Source organism: Spinacia oleracea, chromosome 3, assembly GCF_020520425.1.
Source record: "Spinacia oleracea cultivar Varoflay chromosome 3, BTI_SOV_V1, whole genome shotgun sequence".
Lineage (NCBI taxonomy): Eukaryota > Viridiplantae > Streptophyta > Magnoliopsida > Caryophyllales > Amaranthaceae > Spinacia > Spinacia oleracea.
The window spans coordinates 117388562-117397704 of NC_079489.1; positions in this window are offsets into that span (position 1 = coordinate 117388562).

Genomic DNA, 9143 nt, shown 5'->3' on the forward strand with positions numbered 1-9143 from the left:
TTGATTTAGTAAATGCCATTACTTAATCCAAAACAATATCATAAGATCTATTTAAGTAAATAGATCTTAATACCCAGTATGTACTAAGTTTCGCCATGGTCCATTATTGATGAATAATTTCAAATCTAAGTCATTAGCATTTGAATGTTATTTCACAATAGAGAGATATGTGTGTGATACACATAGGACCAATTAAGTTTTATGTACTCCCACTAAACTTCTTATACATCTATAAGAATCATGTACATTTTATGAAACTAAAATGCTTATTAGCTTCACTTAAAATACAGTTCCAATTCCCAATTGCTTGCTTAAATCTGTACTTAGATTTCATAAGCTAGCTTTCTTTTTCAAGCATTTATTTGGATCCACAAATCCTATGACATACCATGTACATAGTTTATTCCAACATTTGATTGAGGAATACTTTTGTCATCCAATTGCCATATTTACCAATACGCAATCATTGCTTGAATTATAGACTTGAAGCATTACGATTTTGCATGAGGTTTCAACACAATCCACATTGTGAATTTGCTTGTAACTTTTAGCAACTAATCTAGCTTTGTGTGTGAACACAATTCCATGTTTGATGGTTTTTATCCTTAAAACAAACTTGCAACCAATAGATGTGAAACTATTCTTGCAAATCAACAAAATTTTAATTTTGTTATCAAAACATTGAGTATGTTTTATGGCCTCTAACCATTTAAAATATTTGAGTCTATATATGGCCTCTAACCATTTTAGGGAATCTAGGTTTCGTCATAGCTTTCTTACAAGTCATAAACTCATTAATCTACATGATAATAGTTTGACTGCAAGTTGTAGGTTTCTTCACTATCGAATAGAAGAATCTCATAGTTTCATTGACCAGAACTCTATGTTTCCTTACTATCTAATAGAAGAATCTCATAGTTCCAGTGACTTGAACTCTATGCCTACTTGGGTATAGAACATCAAACAATAGAATATCAATAGCCACTTGAAAGTCCTTTGAATATTCTGTTCTCCTTGAAGCATTTGTAAAGTCTTCTAAGAGATGTCTATTCTTTAAAAGCTACTTCTAAAGTCCTTTCAGAATAAGTTCGGATTTTCTGAAGCACTTCGAAAAGCCTCCGGAATGTCCGTTTATGTTTGTTGTTCGCCTCGAAAACTTTCGAGGTCTATTTTCTCCCACTTGTCATTTTGGAAACGAATCTCCAAAAGGACATCATTTCGAGCAAACAAACATTATGTTCTCAAAAATTCGTGGTAGAAACAATACCCTTGTGTCTCATTTGAATAAATCACAATGAAACATATATCTATACTTGGGCCTTAGTTTGTTGAATAACAAACACTAAGCTCCCACTGAGTTTAGCAACTCTTTAGATATATATAATTGAAAAGATATCCTGAAATTACTTTTCAATAGCTTTGACGAATTTGGTTTAGTTTGGTGGTAGTTGAGCATTTTGTTTTAGAAATTATAGGAAAAGTCTTTATGATTCATCATTGATCGAATCAAGTACTAATCGACTTCGATCATTCCAACTTAGATATGCCATATCTTATGGACCTAGATTGTGAAATTACAACACACAATCATTGATGATCATATTTGGTCTCAAGTAATCATCAACATGATCTAACCTAGATCTTTATGATTTCTTGCCAAGTGGATTTTATACTTCTGAATCTTTGAACTAGCCAAACAGATTCAACTTATATCACATTTGAGTAAATAAACCTATATTCACTCAAATCCATGTGAAATAATAAAGTCATAAAACCTTTCTTTAGCTTTGAACTCTATCGTCTAGGCGTTCTAACAATAGTTCATATTCTTTGTTACTTTCAACAAGTAAGACTAGCTTGTCTTAAGTTGATCTAGAAATCAACCAACTTTCAAAAGTCCATCAAAATAGAGCTTTTGAATGTTAACTTGTTGATATGGTCTAAGCAACAATGCCAAAGATTAGTGGAACTCAAATCAAGGGTTTGATTTGAACCTAGTAAAGTTCTTTAAAGAGTTGTTTGTTTTAATCAAGCATATTGACTCAACCAGTAATTGACCATTTCATTCAAATAAACAAACAAACAAGCATTGTTTTTGTTCTTCTGAATGTGAGTCTTTCTGTGTTTGAAGCAGAAATTTAGGTATGCTGATTATGGAACAAAATAGCCATTAAGTTCCAGCCTTTGAAAGGACTTAAAACAAACTAGATGACCCTACAACTAATGTAGCATTGCCATGCTTCATTTCCCACTTGTAGGTCATTAGTGTATCCTAGCTTCCATTGTTTGAGTTATTACCGAAGTAAGAACCTCAAGCGGTATATGATACCAAGGAAGTTTGATTGCTAGGTCACTTCTCTTTAAACATAAACTTATAGGTAGAAACGGAATCGTAAATTCCTTTCATTTGTTCCTCGTCTTCCTATTTCTTGTACCCTTTCTTATAGTCTTAAGAATTGAATTCTTTAGTGTTGACTTTTATACTTTGTTAGACATGTCCAATGTCACCAACAAGGTTCTTTACCATTTTAATTTATGTTGAATATTTTGTTTCAACTAGATGATCTTACCAGAAGCTTCTAAAGTTCTCTAAGCATCGATCTATTCGAATGTCTAGTGACTAGACTCATTCGAGAATTAAATGGACAAAGATATTAGGTTGTTAACCATTGGTAAAGCTGAGCGTTTAAGCTCAATGCTTTATGATCTCAAAACTACAGTGTATTTTGAATTCACAAGCACCAATTGGTTTGCCATTCGATTTTGATCTTCGAAAACAACCATAAAAGTCGCTAAAAGAAACGTACATTTTAAATTGCTCACTTTCTCTCATTTCCGTGAATCGTTCTTGGATTCACTACCAATCGAGGAAATTTACTGTTACCTTTCTAAAAGGATTTATTGCAGTGCAAGATATTTAATTATAAACAATAATTAAAACATACATTGAAGCATGCAAAGTCTAAACATTTATCATGAATAATAACTTGAAATTAAAGCAACCATGCAATTTAAACAAGTTATTAGCATTTTATTCGATTATATTGTTCCGGCAGGTGTGAATAAAATGATTCCAAGACCCTAAAACCATTGAAGAATTAAGCACAGTTTGTCGACTCAATTCTAAAACATCTTAGGTAAGCAAAAGCCTTTTGCTAATAGTCTAGAAACTACTCTTGGTTGATAGGTACGTCTAAGAACTTATTAGGTAAACCTATCGATTTTGCCACGACATAAAAGGACTCCTTACTTATATCGTTGAGTTTCACCAAAACTAACATGTACTCACAATTATTTGTGTACCTTGCCCCTTTAGGACCAATAAGTAACACCTCGCTGAGCGAAAACTATTACTAGATTGATGTAAAGGATATCCAAGCAAGTGTATATTTTGGCATGGCACCTTTTAACTCAATTTTTTAAGTTTGGAACTTAAGGCTCTTACTATGTTGGTTAGATTTTAAGTGAACTAAAATCCTTAATCATGCAACATAATCAAGCTTTTGATCTCATGCATTTTAAGACATATTTAAAACAATAAATAACTTAAAACATGCATAAGATATTTGTGATCTAGTATGGCCCGACTTCATCTTGAAGCTTTGACTTCAAAATCCGCCTTGAAAATCTCCGTGGGAGGCACCATTTTCTTCAAATAGGATAAGCTATAACTAATTACAACTATTTGATGGTTCGCAGACCATATTTGAATTGAAAAATAACTTTGGTACTTTAGACCAATTACATTCAAATTAATGGTACGCAGACCATATTTTCTATCCTATTTGGGCCACACTAGTCACTTCATAACCTGCAAAACAGTACATATACAATATATACCATTCACCCATTCATTATCATGAATGGCCCACATAGCTGGTTAGTAAAACACATTATGCATCACGTAAACATTTGCAGCAATTAATCAAGGGCACCAATAATCTACCAATTATTCAGTCCTTATTAATTCTAATCGAGTTGTTTTAACCTTAAGGATTTGTAGACCTAATCAAGAGTTTATGACTAAAAAGCGCTCCCACTCAAACCAATAAATTCATATGCTTTACTAATTTTAAACATAAAATTGTATTTCTAGTCTAACCGGAAACATACAAATTTAATTAAAATTTAAAGCTCATATAGATTTATAATTGAATCCAAAAATTTAATTTAATTTCAGTCGCATTTAAATTAATTCATGATTTTAATTTTAGTAAAATAATTAGAATAAATTCCATTTATTATAATTATAATATTCAAAATTAAAATCCAAGAAATTAATTCAAATTATTAATTTTAAAATTAATTAAAATTACGTGAACTGAAATTTTCAAATTAAACATTCAAAACGATCTAATCGTAACGCAAACACCCTACGCGTTGCACGCCCATGGGCCGCACGCACACAGCCATTGCTGGCCATGTGCGCGCAGCCCATGCGCTCGTCGCATAGCTGCTGCTGTCCTATCGCAAGCCTCCGCACAGCGCCCCATCGCACGCGAGCTATCGCTCGCAGTGCGCGCGCGCGAGATCGCTCGCTGGGCGCGCTGGCTCGCTCGCTGTGCGCGCGAGCCATCGCTCGCTGGGGCGCGACATCGCTCGCTGGGCGAGCGACATCGCGCGCTGCGCGCGCGAGCCATCGCTCGCTGGCGCGAGCCATCGCTCGCTGGTGCGCGACATCGCTCGCTGGGCGAGCGACATCGCGCGCTGCGCGCGCGAGCCATCGCTCGCTGGCGCGAGCCATCGCTCGCTGGTGCGCGACATCGCTCGCTGGGCGAGCGACATCGCGCGCTGCGCGCGTGAGCAGTGCTGGGCGCAGCGCTCGTGGCACGCGAGCTTGCGCTCGCTGCACGCGAGGCTGCGCGCACTTGTGCGAGGCAGCGCGCGTTGTGGCGCAGCTTGCTTGCTGCCCACACGCGACTGCCTTGGCTCGCCCTTCGCCCATGCCCATTCGTTCATTGCTCGTGGCACACGACACAAGGCAGGGCTGCTGCCTTGTGCTCGTGCACTACGCCCTTGCTCATTGCATTCGTGCCGCACGGGCGACGAGCTCCCTTGCTCGTCGTCGCATGCCCGCATTATACAACACCCCTTAAGGGTAACACGAAGCGTCCATTGCTTCGTGCGTGCAAGTTATTTGAACGAATCGCATAAAATTTTAAAATTTTATATTTAAAATTAATGACAAATTAATAAATATTATTAATTTCATAATTTTAGGGCGAAAAATCGAAAATTTATTATCCAATTGATTTCCGATTGATATGGATTCAAGTCTAGGTCATAAAAATTTAAAATTTATCGTAAATTTACAACTTTTATGGTGGTTTTTAATCATAGGTTTCTAATTAAATTACAATTAATTATGAAAATCAAATTAATTCTAAATTATTCTAATTTTCAACAAATTAATCATAATTACAAATTAGATTGCATAATTAACAAGACTAGGCATTCAAACTTGTTAAACATATGCAGTAGGTCAATCAAAAATTCAAGATTTATCAACAGGAATAGCAAATATTTAATTTAACATCTTAAATTTACGAAATTTTGCATTCGAAAAACTAAAACCTTCGAAAAGTCATAGTTAGGCTTCGAATTTGAGAATTCTGGGTTCGGCAGAAAAATACTAATTTTGTCAAAATTTTAGAATGCCTTTTACATGCGGAATTGACACAAAAATCACTCAATTCGGATGAGTAATGAAGAAACTGCCGAAAAACTGCGTACATATAATTAAATAAACGCAATTTGCAATTAATTAACAATTACGAAAATTAATCACCCCTTTTAATTCTTGCAAATTTGTAATATTTAACCATGTTCATGCAATTTAGATTATGAAAATAATAAGGGGCTCGTGATACCACTGTTAGGTTATGATACATATGACACTACATAGATCATGCGGAAACAACCATTAACCCAGGACAACATATTATTTACACATAATCATATAGCATAATTTAGATGCATACTCTTTGTTGCGTGCCCTCCCTAGCTGCGCCCGAACCGAACAAGAACAAGTCTTTTAGGACTCCAAGTGTCGTCCCTCCGTAGATAGTCCACAGCACGTCCGGATCCGCCTTAAGATTGACCAACTAGAATCGCCCTTAAGGTACTAGAAAATTTCGGCACTTTTGAGCAAGATGTGTGTTTGATTTTCTCTCAAAAAACTCACTTTTGAATACTTTGAAACTTGTGTATAAATTATGACCCCTAGGCCTTTATTTATAGAGTTATGGAAAAGGAATCGTAATCCCAGTAGGATACGAATTAATTGAAATTAGAATCCTACATGAATTCTATTTAATTAATTTATCCAATTTAGGAATAGAAATTTAATCATACACTGACTCTTGTAGATTCAGGAATCACGCATGAGCACAAACTCACACACACACGGCAGCCACAAGGGCTGCCCATGCGCGTGCGAGCAGCAGCCCGCGCAGCACGGCCCACGCAGCCGTGGCCCTTGGCGCGCGCTGGGCCTGCCTTGCGGTAGGCCTGGGCGCTGCCTTGGCTGGGCTTGTGGCGCGCATGCTTGCTGGGCGATGGCCCCGGCTTCGTGCTGGGCCTTCGTCCGGCAACCTCGTCCGATGCTAATTCGTACGATACGCTTCCGATTAAATTTCCATTTCCGGAATCTATTTCCGTTACGAACAATATTTAATATTTCCGATTCCGGAATTAATTTCCGTTTCGAACAAATATTTAATATTTCCGTTTCCGGAATTATTTTCCGATTCCGGCAATATTTCCGATTCTGACAATATTTCCGTTTCCGGTAATATTTCCGATTCTGGTAATATTTCCATTTCCAATAATATTTTCCGATACGTACCATGTTTCCGTTTCCGGCAACATCTACGACTTGGATAATATTCATATTTCCGATACCATCCATATTTCCGTTTCCGGCAATATCATCGTTTCCGGAGTATTCATTTCTTGCCTGTGACGATCTTAGCTCCCACTGAAACCAAGATCCGTCGGTTCCGAATATTCATAGATGGAGTATTTAATGCCATTAAATACTTGATCCGTTTACGTACTATTTGTGTGACCCTACGGGTTCAGTCAAGAGTAAGCTGTGGATTAATATCATTAATTCCACTTGAACTGAAGCGGCCTCTAGCTAGGCATTCAGCTCACTTGATCTCACTGAATTATTAACTTGTTAATTAATACTGAACCGCATTTATTAGACTTAACATAGAATGCATACTTGGACCAAGGGCATTATTTCCTTCACTATGGATGAATGGGCATGGGCGAAAGGCAAGGCATGGCAGTCGCGTGTGGGCAGCAAGCGAGCTGCGCCACAACGCGCACTGCCTCGCGCAAGCGCGCGCAGCGAGCGCAAGCTCGCGTGCCACGAGCGCTGCGCCCAGCGTCGATCGCGCGCAGCGAGAAATTGCTCGCGCACAGCGATCGATGGCTCGCGCACAGCGAGCGATGGCTCGTGCACAGCGAGCGATGGCTCGCGTGCATCGAGCGCTGGAGCGCGCGCAGCAAGCGCTGGCGAGCGCGCACGGCGAGCGATGGCTCGCGTGCATCGAGCGCTGGCGCGCGCGCAGCGAGCACCAACTTGTGCGATGGCTTGCGATGGGTAGATGTAGCAGCTATGCGACGAGCGCATGGGCTGCGCGCACATGGCCAGCGATGGCTGTGTGCGTGTGGCCCATGGGCGTGCGATGCGTAGGGTGTTTGCATTACGATTAGATCGTTTTGAATGTTTAATTTGAAATTTTCAGTTTACGTAATTTTAATTAATTTTAAAATTAATAATTTAAATTAATTTTTTGGATTTTAATTTTGAATATTGTAATTATAATAAATTTTATTTATTCTAATTATTTTACTAAAATTAAAATCATGAATTAATTTAAACACGACTGAAATCAAATTAAAATTTTTGGATTCAATTATAAATTTATATGGGCTTTAAATTTTAATTAAATTTGTATGTTTCCGGTTAGACTTGAAATACATTTTTATGTTTAAAATTAGTAAAGCATATGAATTTATTGGTTTAAGTGGGAGCGCTTTTTAGTCATAAACTCTTGATTAGGTCTACAAATCCTTAAGGTTAAAACAACTTGATTAGAATTAATAAGGACTGAATAATTGGTAGATTATTGGTGCCCTTGATTAATTGCTGCAAATGTTTACGTGATGCATAATGTGTTTTACTAACCAGCTATGTGGGCCATTCATGATAATGAATGAGTGAATGGTATATATTATATATGTATTGTTTTGCAGGTTATGAAGTGACTAGTATGGCCCAAATAGGATAGAAAATATGGTATGCGTACCATTAATTTGAATGTAATTGGTCTAAAGTACCAAAGTTGTTTTTCAATTCAAATATGGTCTGCGTACCATCAAATAGTTGTAATTAGTTTTAATTATAGCTTATCCTATTTGAAGAAAATGGTGCCTCCCACGGAGATTTTCAAGACGGACTTTGAAGTTAAAGCTTCAAGATGAAGTCGGGCCATACTAGATCACATTTATCTTATGCATGTTTTAAGTTATTTATTGCTTTAAATATGTCTTAATTATGCATGAGATTGTGGCTTGATTATGTTGCATGATTAAGGATTTTAGTTCACTTAAAATCTAACCAACATAGTAAGAGCCTTAAGTTCCAAACTAAAAAAAAAAAATTGAGTTAAAAAATGCCATGCCAAAATATACACTTGCTTGGATATCCTTTACATCAATCTAGTAATAGTTTTCGCTCAGCGAGGTGTTACTTATTGGTCCTAAAGGGGCAAGGTACACAAATAATTGTGAGTACATGTTAGTTTTGGTGAAACTCAACGATATAAGTAAGGAGTCCTTTTATGTCGTGGCAAAATCGATAGGTTTACCTAATAAGTTCTTAGACGTACCTATCAACCAAGAATAGTTTCTAGACTATTAGCAAAAGGCTTTTGCTTACCTAAGATGTTTTAGGATTAAGTCGACAAACTGTGTTTAATTCTTCAATGATTTTAGGATCTTGGAATCATTTTATTCACACCTGCCGGAACAATAAATTCGAATAAAATTCTAATAACTTGTTTAAATTGCATGATTGCTTTCATTTTCAAGTTATTATTCATGATAAATGTTTAGACTTTGCATGC